At 40.8% G+C, this 14,187-nt stretch overlaps 1 non-coding gene across 1 annotated transcript; it reads left to right on the forward strand.

Moving 5' to 3' along the window:
* Positions 1 to 1,966: 1,966 nt before the first annotated feature.
* Positions 1,967 to 2,074, forward strand: LOC139035727 (U6 spliceosomal RNA). Its single transcript, XR_011488446.1, has one exon. It is a non-coding gene; the product is annotated as a U6 spliceosomal RNA (small nuclear RNA).
* Positions 2,075 to 14,187: the final 12,113 nt, after the last annotated feature.

The raw sequence follows: 14,187 nt of genomic DNA on the forward strand, positions 1-14,187 counted from the left end.
TGCTGGCCTGGCACCAGTACTTGAGGGATGGGGCTGCAGGGTAGACAAGGGTTGGCACCTTCTAAGCTTGACTTTTTAGCTCTGCCCTTCCTCTTTCCTCACCCTAGACTTGCCTTCAGGCTTTGCTCAAATTCATTCAGCTACAGGTAGGGTTACCATCTAATTTGTTTTCCAAGCTAGGACACATTTAAAAGAAGGATCAATATGTTGATGATTATGCCAGAAAAACAAGTAGAAACCAGGATCATCCTAGGATATATGGTTACCTTAGCTATAGGTATTCTAGGGAGGCAGGAAGGAAGAAGAAAACTGCTAAAAATGTTGGAAGAGGTGTGGGGAGTGTTAAAGCAGTAGGTCAGTGAGGGCAATCTGGCCTGGAATTGGTAATAAGACCCAAATGAGGGGGAAAATGTCCAGAGAGTCAATGTTGTGTCGATTTTGTTTAACATTCTGGGGAAATTCAACAGTACTTATGGTCAGAATCAACAACTACGCATTGGATGTAATTTGGGGAGTCCAGAAAACCCAGAATCCTCCCTCTCTCTGTCTTACTGATGACTTCTGCAATACCTGCATGAGGGTGTGCATGCTAAGATGCTTCAGTCGGGTCTGACCCTTTGCTACCCTATGAACAACAGCCCGCCAGGCTCCTTTGTCCATGGGATTCTTCAGGCAAGAATACTGGAGTGGGTTGCCATGCCCTCCTCCAGGGGATCTTCCCAACCCAGGGCTCGAATCCACGTCTCTTGTGTCTCCTGCATTGGCAGGTGGGTTCTTTACCACTGAGCCACCTGGGAAGCCTCTCTGCAGTACCTGATACTCCCCAAATTAAATTTATTGCTTAGGCTTTCTGGAAACCAGTGCATTTTATTTAAGTTCTATCATTTGGAGGGATATCATAAATGAATCCCTCTTTGCCTTACAGAGAAGAATCATGAGAACATGGGTCACAGGACAGGTCAGTTTTGCTTTGTTTTTGCCTTTTAAGCTTTTATTATCTCTTCCATGCATTAAAACAAATTCCAAATCAAGAATATTTAAAGAAATTTTACAGAGCAACAATAAAAGCTAAACAACCCACTGGGGAAGAAAAAAAAAAACTAAGCAAAATATTTGAACAGAAACTTTACAAAAGAAGATATATAAATACTCAAATCACTACTCATCAGGGAAAGACAGGAACTTTTTGACATGCGGGCTGGAAGTGACATAGTAAATATGAAAATAGAACCGAAGGCGCTGAACCAAGAAAGATAGGCGGTGAAGGCCACAGCCTCTAGGGCGGGTGTTGGGTGTCGCACATACACACAGGCGACTCCATTTCATCCTTCCTACAGCCCTGTAGGTGGGCAGACTTTTCTGCTTTGCCCAAGATATAGCACCCAGATGCCCTGTTATTCCTCCGAAATTTTTTGAAAGGGTCGTTACAGGTGATAGATTGGGCCAGGAATCAAAAGAATAACCCTGTGTACTCATGCAGTTCTCCATGTTGACATGCTCTGATATGAGTCAGTTCATCTAGACTCGATAAGAGCTTCATGAAATGGACTGGCCAGGTATCGTTATGATCCTGTTATGAAGAGCACAGCTGAGGCCAGTACTCCAGGTGTCCTAACTTTGGGTTTAGTGATTCGGTGCTTTTCACATACAGACTTCTAGGCAGTTTATGACAGATCAATCCTGATAAATTTCCCTGGCCTTATGTGGAGGATAAAAGAAGAGAAGCAAAAGGCAAAGAAGAAAAGGAAAAATAGACCCATTTGAATGCAGAGTTCCAAAGAATAGCAAGGAAAGATAAGACATCAATGCAAAGAAATAGAGGAAAACAATAGAATGGGAAAGACTAGAGATCTCTTCAAGAAAATTAGAGATACCAGGGAACATTTCATGCAAAGATGGGCACAATTAAGGACAGAAATGGTATGGACCTAACAGAAGCAGAAGATATTAAGAAGAGGTGGCTAGAGTGTTTCGCTTCGGCAGCACCTATACTAAAATTGGAACGATACAGAGAAGATTAGCATGGCCCCTGTGCAAGGATGACATGCAAATTTGTGAACTTTTCCGTATTTTTACACTTTCTAACACCATACACAAAAATAAACTCAAAATGGATTAAAGATCTAAATGTAAGAACAGAAACTATAAAACTCCTAGAGGAGAACATAGGCAAAACACTCTCCGACATAAATCACAGCAAGATCCTCTACGACCCACCCCCCAGAATATTGGAAATAAAAGCAAAAATAAACAAACGGGACCTTATTAAACTTGAAAGCTTTTGCACAACAAAGGAAACTAAAAGCAAGGTGAAAAGACAGCCTTCAGATTGGGAGAAAATAATAGCAAACGGACCAACAAAAGAAGGGTTAATCTCCAAAATATACAAGCAGCTCCTGCAGCTCAATTCCAGAAAAATAAATGACCCAATAAAAAAATGGGCCAAAGAACTAAACAGACATTTCTCCAAAGAAGACATACAGATGGCTAATAAATACATGAAAAGATGCTCAACATCACTTATTATCAGAGAAATGCAAATCAGAACCACAATGAGGTACCATCTCATGCTGGTCAGAATGGCTGCTATCCAAAAGTCTACAAGCAATAAATGCTGGAGAGGGTGTGGAGAAAAGGAAACCCTCTTAAACTGTTGGTGAGAATGCAAACTAGTACAGCCGCTATGGAGAATAGTGTGGAGATTCCTTAAAAAACTGGAAATAGAACTGCCATATGACCCAGCAATCCCACTCCTGGGCATACACACCAAGGAAACCAGATCTGAAAGAGACACATGTACCCCAATGTTCATTGCAGCACTGTTTATAATAGCCAGGACATGGAAGCAACCTAGATGCCCATCAGCAGACGAATGGATAAGGAAGCTGTGGTACATATACACAATGGAATATTACTCAGCCATTAAAAAGAATTCATTTGAATCAGTTCTAATGAGATAGATGAAACTGGAGCCCATTATACAGAGTGAAGTAAGCCAGAAAGATAAACACCAATATAGTATACTAATGCATATATATGGAATTTAGAAAGATGGTAATGATAACCCTATATGCAAGACAGAAAAAGAGACACAGATGTATAGAACAGACTTTTGGACTCTATGGGAGAAGGCGAGGGTGGGATGATCTGAGAGAATAGCAAGAAACATGTATATTATCAAGTGTGAAATAGATCGCCAGTCCAGGTTGGGTGCATGAGACAAGTGCTCAGGGCTGGTGCACTGGGATGACCCAGAGGGATGAGATGGGGAGGGAGGTGGGACAGGGGGTCAGCATGGGGAACACATGTAAATCCATGGCTGATTCATGTCAATGCATGGCAAAAACCACTACAATATTGTAAAGTAATCAGCCTCCAACTAATAAAAATAAATGAAAAAAAAAAGAAGAGGTGGCAAGAATACACAGAATTGTACACAAAAAAAATCTTCATGACCCAGATAATCATGATGGTGTGATCACTCACCTAGAGCCACACATCCTGGAATGTGAAGTCAAGTGAGCCTTAGGAAGCATCACGACAAGCAAAGCTAGTGGAGGTGATGGAATTCCAGTTGAGCTAGTTCAAATCCTAAAAGATGAGGCTTTGAAAGTGCTGCACTCAATATGCCAGCAAATTTGGAAAACTCAGCAGTGGTCACAGGACTGGAAAAGGTCAGTTTTCATTCCAATCCCAAAGAAAGGCAATGCCAAAGAGTGCTCAAACTACTGCACAAACCCACTCATCTCACACGCTAGCAAAGTAATGTTCAAAATTCTCCAAGCTAAGCTTCAATAATACGTGAACCGTGAACTTCTAGATGTTCAAGCTGGATTTAGAAAAGGCAGAGGAACAAGAGATCAAATTGTGAACATCTGTTGGATCTGAAAAAGCATGAGAGTTCTAGAAACTTCGACTTCTGCTTTAATAACTATGCCAAAGCCTTTGACTGTGTGGAGCACAACAAACTTGGAAAATTCCTCAAGAGATGGGAATACCAGACCACCTGACCTGCCTCTTGAGAAATCTGTACGCAGGTCAAGAAGCAACTGTTAGAACTGGACATGGAACAACAGACTGGTTACAAATTGGGAAAGGAGTACATCAAGGCTGTATATTGTCACCCTGCTTATTTAACTTATATGCAGTGTACATCATGAGAAATACTGTGCTGGATGAAGCACAAGCTGGAATCAAGATTGCCAGGAGAAATATCAATAACCTCAGAAATGCAGATGACACCACCCTTGTGGCAGAAAGTGAACTAAAGAGCCTCTTGATGAAAGTGAAAGAGGAGAGTGAAAAAATTGGCTTAAAACTCAACATTCAGAAAACAAAGATCATGGTATCCATCCCATCACTTCATGGCAAATAGATGGGGAAACAGTGGAAACAATGAGAGACTTTATTTTGGGGGGCTCCAAAATCACTGCAGATGTTGACTGTAGCCATGAAATTAAAAGACGCTTGTTCCTTGGAAGAAAAGTTATGACCAACCTAGACAGCATATTAAAAAGCAGAGACATTACTTTGCCAACAAAGTTCTGTCTAGTCAAAGCTATGGGTTTTACAGTAGTCATGTATGGATGTGAGAGTTGAACTATAGAGAAAGCTGAGCACCAAAGAATTGATGCTTTTGATCTGTGGTATTGGAGAAGACTGTTGAGAGTACCTTGGACTGCAAGGAGATCCAACCAGTTCATCTTAAAGGAAATCAGTTCTGAATATTCATTGGAAGGACGGATGCTGAAGCTGAAACTCCAATACTTTGGCCACCTGATGTGAAGAACGATCTCATTTGAAAAGACCCTGATGCTGGGAAAGGTTGAAGGCAGGAGGAGAAGGGTATGACAGAGGATGAGATGGTTGGATGGCATCACTGACTCAATGGACATGAGTTTGAGTGAACTCTGGGAGTTGGTGATGGGCAGGGAAGCCTGGCGTGCTGCAGTCCATGGGGTTGCAAGGAATCAAACATAACTGAGTGACTGAACTGAACTGATTGGATCCATATTCATATTGAGAAAATATTCACTCACAATTAGATTCGCATACAACCTTTACAAAGATCTCTAAAAACCCAATATCTGCCTATCTTCCCAACACTTCTTTATTTTTTTCCTGTTGTCTCATCCTACTGGAGCCTCCTTTCTGGGCCTAGACTATTCCAAATCCTTTTTCAGAGGTTGTTCCCTCTGCCTGGGCCTCTTTCTCCCCAGATCTTTGTATGACTGGCGCAATCTCATGCCTCAGGCCATGATTTCCTTAGGCTCTCCTCTACCCTCTTATCTACAGTGGCCTCTCTGGACACTCTCTTTCAAATCCCCCTGCTTATTTATTTTGATAACACAGTACACCCTGCAATTCTTTTGCTTATCTGTTAAGTACTATTATCATATTTTGTCTATTAGAACATTAGTCCCATTAAGCAAGGACCAAGTCTGACTTTTTACTGCTTTTTCCCAAAGCTGTTACATGGAAAGTACTCAATAAATGTTGTTTTATGAATAAAATGAATAGGCAACTTTGGGATTCGTTGATCTTAGTATGTGGCCAGCTAGTATTTCCAGTATGGATGGTTATGTCCTAATTCCAATAATAGTTCTTTCAGGAAGTTACAGTCAGTTACTCACTCACCTAACTAGAGGTACCTACTATGATGGAAAGAAACCATCATCTACTTGGAAGGCTCTTCTAATCTATCAATGCATACCTCAGTAAAGGGAGTATCAAGATCTCATTGGGCAAACTTGTCCAGTCCAAATCTTTCAATCTACACATTGCGTGTGTGTGTACACAAAGAGTCAGTCGTGTCTGACTCTTTGTGGCCCCATGGATTGGGGTCTGCAAGACTCCTCTGTCCATGGGATTTCCCAGGCAAGAATACTGGAGTGGGTCACCGTTTCCTTCTCAGGGGATCTTCCCAACCCAGGGATTGAATCCATGTCTCCTCCATTGGCAGACGGATTCTTTACCACTGAGCAACCTAGGAAGCCCCTTAACTGCTTAATTTTTTAAAAAGTAAATCCCAAATTCTTTAATCCAGTTATAATGGTGCAATTATGAGGAAGCATAGTGTATAAGATTTTTTAATTGGAAAGTACATCAAGCAAAAATCATTCTCCAATCTGTTTTGACAAGATACTGAGCTTAGGAATTATTCAGTCCCAAGAAATTCCAGCGGCTCCAGCATATATTAATCTCAATGGTTTCACTGGACTCTGGCCATCTCAGAGCTTAGATACCACTGCCTGTTTTAAATTTTTTAAATTCCACTTTTACGGCTCTTGTGATCGTGATGCCAGTTCCTTTAAAGTGAGGATTCCCTCAGGTTCTGGCATGAGAAAGCCATCAGAGGGAAAGGAGGTACATACTCTATGGGAAGGAGGAGAAATCTCGGAAATATAGGGTGTTAAAAAATTTGAAGTTTGAGTTTTTTTTAAGGATCAAAACATTTTCAGACTTTCCCTAAAAGAAGAGAGGCCAAAGAGACTTCCCTGGTGGTCCAGGGGTTAAGAGTCCACCTTCCAACACAGGGGATGTGGGTTCAAGCCTTGGTTGGGAAACAAAGATTCCAACCACAGAGCTTGAGCACAGCAACCAGAAGGCCACATGTGTCGCAACAAAGACCCAACACAGCCAAATTAAAAAAAAAACAGAGGTCAAACCAAAACTTATGTAAGTCTACATTCACATACTATTACTCTGGGAGATATGTTTAAATAAGTTTAAAAATCAGAGTGGAAGACTGAAGGCGGAGACAGACTTCTTATATCCATTTACTTCACACCATAAGAAACAAGTTGGAAATTCCCAAATTGTGACTGTAATTTTGGCAGTCTTCTTCCTAGATTCTAACACAAGAGCAAGAATTTTTATACTCTAATGTTGGTGTAGATATGGAATAAATCCACCCTGGAACTGAGATATACATTTTTAACCTTGGTGATGTAATGACAGGATATCATTAAGTAGATTCCATATTCTCTTTATTTTTTTAATTGCTGGCATTCCAGTAATGATAGACTGGCCAATATAAACCCGTACACCCACTGAGGAAAATTAGAACAGCAGAACAAAATATTTTTAAGTGTCTGCTTGGAGGCATCTGAGAGGAATCAGGACAGCAAAGAATTCCCTGGCTAGAGGAGAGAGGCCAAGGAATGACCGAGCACATGGAGATGGTTTTCCCTGGAGACTTTTGCCACTCTGAAGGGACTGGCTGAAAGGCTGAAGGTCACTTTTGACAGTCATATTGGACTAAGGGGCCCAACCTAATGCTCACCAAGAGGACCTCTGGTGAATTCTAAATTAAGATCCCAGAGGGAACACTCCAGGAATAAGGGTGAGCTGGAGTCCGAAACGCCTTACAAGGAATGGAGCTCAACTTCAGATGAGCTCAGCTCTGAAAACGGCTGAGGTAAAACCAGTTGGTGATATTCCTCTCTAGAGGAAAGTATCACCCCAGACCTAAAGTATATTTCACAGACAATGTGGTAAATACAACACTGGGCACCTAATTAAAAAAAACAAAAGCCGTGGGCAGCAGCTTCCGTGGCAAGTGGACGCATGTACGTGTAAGGCTGATCCCCTCCACTGTTCACCGGAAACTATCACAACATTGTTTATTAATCAGCTGCACCCCAACACAGGATTAAAAGTTAAAAATAACCTAATAAATGATGGGACAACGTGAAACAAACAAAATCAGAAATAACAAACCAAAGAAAGACCCATAGGCGCTTCAGATATGGGAATCATCAGCCTCATATAACGGTTCACTGAGTTCAGAGAGACTAATGAATAGGCCAGTAATTTTTGTCGAGAGATGTTATCAGAAAGAACCAAGTGGAAATCTTAAAATGGAAAAAGTTAGCAACTGAAATTAAGAACTCTATAGATGGATTGAACAAAGGCTTTGACACAGATGAAGAGAAAATCAGTGAAATGGGAGATAGGTCAGAGCAAATAATGCAGAATGAACTGTGAAGAGATAAATTAATGGACAATACACAGGCATTGGTAAATAAAAGATATAAGAAGAAGATATCACAAATAGACAGAAAACGATGTAATGCTTGAAGAAAATAATGTGAAATTTTCAAAACTGATGACAGATAATAAGCCATATATTAAATCTTACTGATCTCAAACAGATTATTTTTTAAAGAAAGAAAACCACACCTAGTTACATTATAGTAAGACTTGTAAAACAAGATAAAAATCTTAAACTGATCCTGATTATAATACAGGCAACACACAAGGTACAACAATGAGACAGACAAGTGAGTGTAAGAGAAGCAATATAAAGTTATGCAAAACAGAAGACAATGGGACGTTTATCTTTAAAGTGCTGCCATTTGTGACACGGATGAAGCTTGAGGGCATCGTGCTGAGTGAAACAATACCGATAGCGAAAGGCAGATATTGCATGATCTCGATTATGTATGGAATAAAAAAATACAAAAACAAAATACCTAACACAGAGAAAGGGGCCAAATTTGTGGTTGGGTGAGTGGAGGGAGGAATTGGAGGATGGTGGTCAAAAAGGATAAACTTTCGCTTTTAAGATATGTAAGTATTAGGAATGCTATGTACAACTTAACTATAGTTAGCACTGCTGTATCATATATAGAAAGGCTGTTGAGAGATGAAGTGCTAAGAGTTCTCATCACAGAGAGAAATTTCTTTCCTTTTACGTATCTATATTAGTTGATGGATGTAACTAAACCTCTTGTAATCATTTCACAAAATATGTAAACCAAACCATCATGCCAAACACCTTAAACTTACACAGTGCTGTATGTCAATTTCTTCTCAATAAAACTTGGGGAAAAATTCAAAATAAAAACAAAGAAAGAAGAGAGAAAAAAAGAATGTAGACCAAATAAGACTAACAATAAATTACTTAGTAAAATAACAAACCCCAATATAGCAGTAACTGTGTATAATGCAATGAGACAATTAATAGTCAAATATCCTTAAACTTTTATTTTAAAAAACTATGTTTATAAGAATCATCTATATAAATCCATAAATGTTGTAAGGAAAAGGTGAATTAAGAAATATAATGTAAATATCAATGAAAAGAAAGTAGGTATAGCTTTATTAATATCAGATATAGTAAACTATATCCATAAAGGGGGACACAATAATAATAAAATGTACATTTTGTTAGAAAGATATAACAACCCTAAATTTGTATTCACCTTAAGACTATGACCTAAATATAAAGGAAAAATTGACAGAACTAAATAGGACTGGTCAAAAATATTATTTTACTGGAAGTTTTAAAAGCATACTTCGTAACTGAAAGAACAAGCAGACAAAAATCAGTAAGAACACAAAAGCCTGCAGCAACTTGATTAAGAAATAATCTAATAAACAATATGGAGTATTCAACAACTGCAGGGTACATCCTCTCTTCAAGCATATATGGAGGTGATCAATCATATACTGTCAAAAAGCAAGTCTCAAATTTTTAAGGACTGAAGTCATATAGCATATGTTCTCTGACAATATTGCAGCTGAAATCAGCAACAAAAATACACTGTAAAACCTCCATATATGTGGAAATTTACAAATATGCCTCTAAATAATCCCCGTGTCCAGGAAGAAATCACAGTAAAAATCAGAAAATATTTTGGACTGCAAGAAATGAATGAAAATGTCATGTATATTAAAGTAGGGGGAGATTTCTTGATTTTAAAATGTTGGGCATTGTCTATCGACTTTCTATTATAGAGGAGTTAAATTTACTTCTAAAATCTTATGTTCCCCTCCCCACTCCCAATATATCCTTTCTTTCTACTCCCATCTTCCCAAATAGTTATAGCATACTTTGTTTAAATTAATATTTACTATTTATATTATTTTGGCTAAATATTTTTCACATAATATTAATGAATAGGTGTTGCCTTCAAAGCAAACCAGTCTTTACCTGTTATCTCCCCAACTGACTTTCTCATACCTTTTCCATCTTCAAACCTCCTGCTAGCCACCAACATCCCCTAACAGTTAAGCGGTTACAAATCTCCACAATCCAGACTGCCAGGGCAGAAGCCGCCCTGATGGCAGCACAAGATGGAAAAGAGATGTCTCTGCAATATTGCAAGATGGTAAGAGCAAAGCTCAGGAATGCACAAATGAAATAGTGTTTAAGAAAAAAAAAATAAAAAGAAATCTTTCAAAGTGGCTGGGAATAGCTGTTTCTTTTTGGGCTGTCAGAGTGCAGAATAGAACAGACTGGGAGCTGAGCATTCTAAATGATTTTTTAACAGGAGAAAAGTAAAAGTTCAAAACTGCCTTGTTTTCCTTATTTTCAATTTGAATAAATACAAAAGAAAAAGAAAGAGGGAAGGGAGAAAAGAGAAAAAACGAAAGGAAAGGAAAGTAGGAAAGGGAATCAGCAGTTCCTAGGAGACAAATCCATCGCTTAAGGAATGTTCCCCAGGATGCAAGCATGTGCTTATGAAAGTGAGTAGGTGGCTTTCTTTCTTCTGGGACCCCCTAGAAGAAGTCCCTTTTTTGTACTAAGTGCAGGGGGTCATATATAAAGAAAAGAAAGAAAGAATCCTGTCTGCCAGAGCAGCTGGGGAGGCAGAAAGCCACTGGATTCATTAAGAAACCTTGACCAGGATAAACATGTTTTGGGTGTCCTGAGATCCTGGTTAGAAGCCAAAATGCATTTTCCAACAGAAGTAGTGGAAATCTATAGCATTATGAAGAACATGGGGTAAATTCATGAAGAAGAGAACACAGATATCAGCTATAAAACAGGAGTTAGGGTTTTATTTTTCTCCTGTTTAAATGTGCACATTCTTATGGAAGGGCTGAAAAACTGAATGACCGTTCAGTTTTCTCATTATTTAAACAGGTATTTATAGAATGGGCTTCCCTGATAGCTCAGTTGGTAAATAATCCATCTACAGTGCAGGAGACCCTGGTTCGATTCCTGGGTCAGGAAGATCCGCTGGAGAAGAGATAGGCTACCCACTCCAGTATTCCTGGGCTTCACCTGTGGCTCAGTTGGTAAAGAATCTGGCTGCAATGCAGGAGACCTGGGTTCGATCCCTGGGTTGGGAAGATGCCCTGGAGCAAGGGAAAGGCTACCCACTCCAGTATTCTGGCTTGGAGAACTCCAAGGACTCTATAGTCCATGGGGTTGGAAAGAACTGGACATGACTGAGCGAGTTTCACTTTCACTTTCACTACTGAAGACTTAGTGCTGAGCTAAAGCCAGAGTTTTCTCAAAATGAACTTGGTCGGAGTCTATCAGAGGACACAGATATAGAAAGGCAACAAAAACAGTGCAATAAGGTGAAATTGGGTGGATTCAGGTGCTACAAGGGTGGATGGATGGGATGGTTTTGGAGTGATTGTCACCTGTAATGACGTCTACAACTTAAGGAGCTTTGGCCCTATAACTATGGGAAAATGTTAAGTCCAAGCTTCTAAAAGACCTAACTAGGATACAAACTTAACATTGTTGCTGTTTAGTCACTTAGTCCTGTCTGACTCTTTTGAGACCCCCATGGACTATATAGCTCACCAGCCTCCTCTGTCCATGGAATTTTCCAGGCAAGAATACTGGAGTGGGTTGCCATTTCCTTCTTCAGGGGATCTTCCTGACCCAGGGATCAAATCCACATCTCCTGCATTGGCATGCAAATTCTTTTCCACTGAACCACCTGGGAAGCCCATCAATTTAACATTGCTTCTATACTACTTGTTAATACAGAGAAATAAGTCAACCATATGCATTTTTGCTAAGACTTCTGATTTTTCCCAGTTGTCTTGACACTCAAACTATTTTTATTTCTTTGCTTTCTACATTGCCATCTAAAAAGGTCCCAATGCACACATCTGCTTGGCTCAACTTCTGATCCATTATGCAGTGTTGCTTCAAAATATGACTTGGGAATTCAAGAAGAGTTGATGGTGGGAAGGCTGGGAACTGCTTTTTCAAACTTGCTTTCAGAAAACGCCATCCAAAGGGAACTAGCCAAGTCCAGCTTTTGATCAAATTTTAAAGATCACACTGATACAAACCACTTTCAGTTCCTGATCTATTTCCCAGGATCTTTCCTGCAATTAATCACCAGCTGAATGGATTCTGGGGCTTCAGGCCAAAGTGAAAATGCTCTGAGGCTTGCAAGCGTCTCCACAGTTTGTGCGGGGACATTATAGAGCACTTTTATTAGTTCTGACTCACCCTGGGCTGTCTCCACAGCCTGAAGTTGGGCTGCTTGTTACTTTTGTTTTCTCCAGTTTCTATGGATACCACCCAAAGGGGCTTTGGAAGCTTCTAGTATAGACTTCCTCTGTCTTTTGATACTTCCCTTGAAAATCCAAGGTGGCGTCCATCTGGCTGTTAGAATTCAGATGACATGGCATTCTTGGGGTCCCCTCCCCCAGGGTGGCACTTGTTCCCTTCAGTGATAGGGAAGGTGACATTGTGGTGACCTGAACACCGTGGCTGCCTCTAGAAGCAGCTCTAGACTTGGGATTTGAACCTTGGAAAAGACCCTGGTGCTGGGAAAGACTGAGGGCAGGAGGAGAAGGGGATGACAGAAGATGAGATGGATGGATGACATCACTGACTCAAAGGACAAGAATTTGAGCAAACTCTGGGAGACAGATGAGCCTGGCCTGCTGCAGTCCTTGGGGTCACAGAGAGTCAGACACGACCTAGCAACTGAACAACAAGGAACTAGGCAATTAACTGACTTCTCTGTAGGTTGGCTGGACAAGTGAAGTGAAGCAGAAAACTGAGGTAATTTTCTGGGAGTGTCAGCCTAGAAATAAATAAAAATAAGCAACCTAGCTTCAACTTTTTGGACCTTTCAGTAAAAGAATTTCAGCCCAAATGACCAGGAGAATTGCCTCCACTTCACACTGTACGTGTGATGGCTTCAGGCAATCCATCCTCCCACCCCGTCCCCACCAGACATATCGAACCTGCAGGCATTTTTATAAGCATGCTCGATGGAAGCAGCACTTCCTGGTCCCCCCATCTTCCGTTATAGTCCAGTAAGGGAGATAATCACTCCTACTCTTTTTCTTTTGCAAGCAATTCTTGTATTTGGTCACAGCTGGAAACTGTAACAAGCAGGGTCGAAGAAGTCAGGCCTTAGTCTCAGCTGATGGTGAAACTGTGCAGTGAATGACTCCTAAAGATGCTCAAGGTTGCTAAGAAACCAGGTAACGTTTGTGGGTGAGCTAAGTGCAGGTGGGCTGTCCTAAGCGAGACCCAGTTCCTCCCTGGGTCTGGACAGTTCTGGGGGTGGGTAAAGGGCAGGGGGGAGTTTTGGTTCCTTTGCAGTCCATCTGCTGAGGTCATGAACAAGCCCTACTCGGGCCTCCCTGCCCTCCTAGCCCTGTGGGTGGTCTCTCGTACATCCAGCTACGCAACACAGCCCACCCCCTGCTTATGGCCTCCGCCAGAGCATTTATTAGGGACTCTGTCTCCTTGGAAGACTAAACAGTTAGGACTTTATAATTAAAGACTTCATTAGTTTCCTACTGCAAATTTCCATGGCTAATGGGGACGGAGGCTTGCATTATTTATGACATCAGAAGGCGTACTGTCAATCAATCTTAGCCACCCTCTTATAGCCAGGTGCCCACCACATCCCCTCTTCCCCACAAGTCTGCAAGCAGAAGAGGAGTAGCCAGAGCCCAAGTTAACAAAAGAGATTCCCAGGATCTCCATACTGGCTTGCATGAATTCATAATTTGGCTAAAACTAGGCTGGGAAATGTAACAAGCCTAACAGCCATTTATCATTAATTGTCTGCTTGTCTGAGTTCATCCCATAAGTAAATGGGGCCTTCCAGCAGACAAGGCTGGACTTTCTCCACGGCTGCTTTTTCAAGACTGTCACAAGGGAGTATTTTAGAAGCTCTTCAGGGCAGACGAATGGAGGCCCTTAAAGAGAAGGGTTTGAGTGACGTGCCGAGAGCTGCCAAGGGAACCTGGCAGAATATAATCTTGAGAAGAGAAACAGTTTTCCTAGAAAGAGCCACGCTGTAACCTAGTTTGAGGAAAAACTTTCTTTCCTAATTTTCTACTGCATGAGAATTAACAGTACTAAACAGCTCATATTTGGTACGACCCTGTGTTCTGGAATATTCTGAACACCTTAAATGCAATTATTTACTCCTTGTGCAGCAGCTCTCCTCTGAA

The sequence above is a fragment of the Odocoileus virginianus genome, chromosome 6 (genome assembly GCF_023699985.2).
Source record: "Odocoileus virginianus isolate 20LAN1187 ecotype Illinois chromosome 6, Ovbor_1.2, whole genome shotgun sequence".
NCBI lineage: Eukaryota > Metazoa > Chordata > Mammalia > Artiodactyla > Cervidae > Odocoileus > Odocoileus virginianus.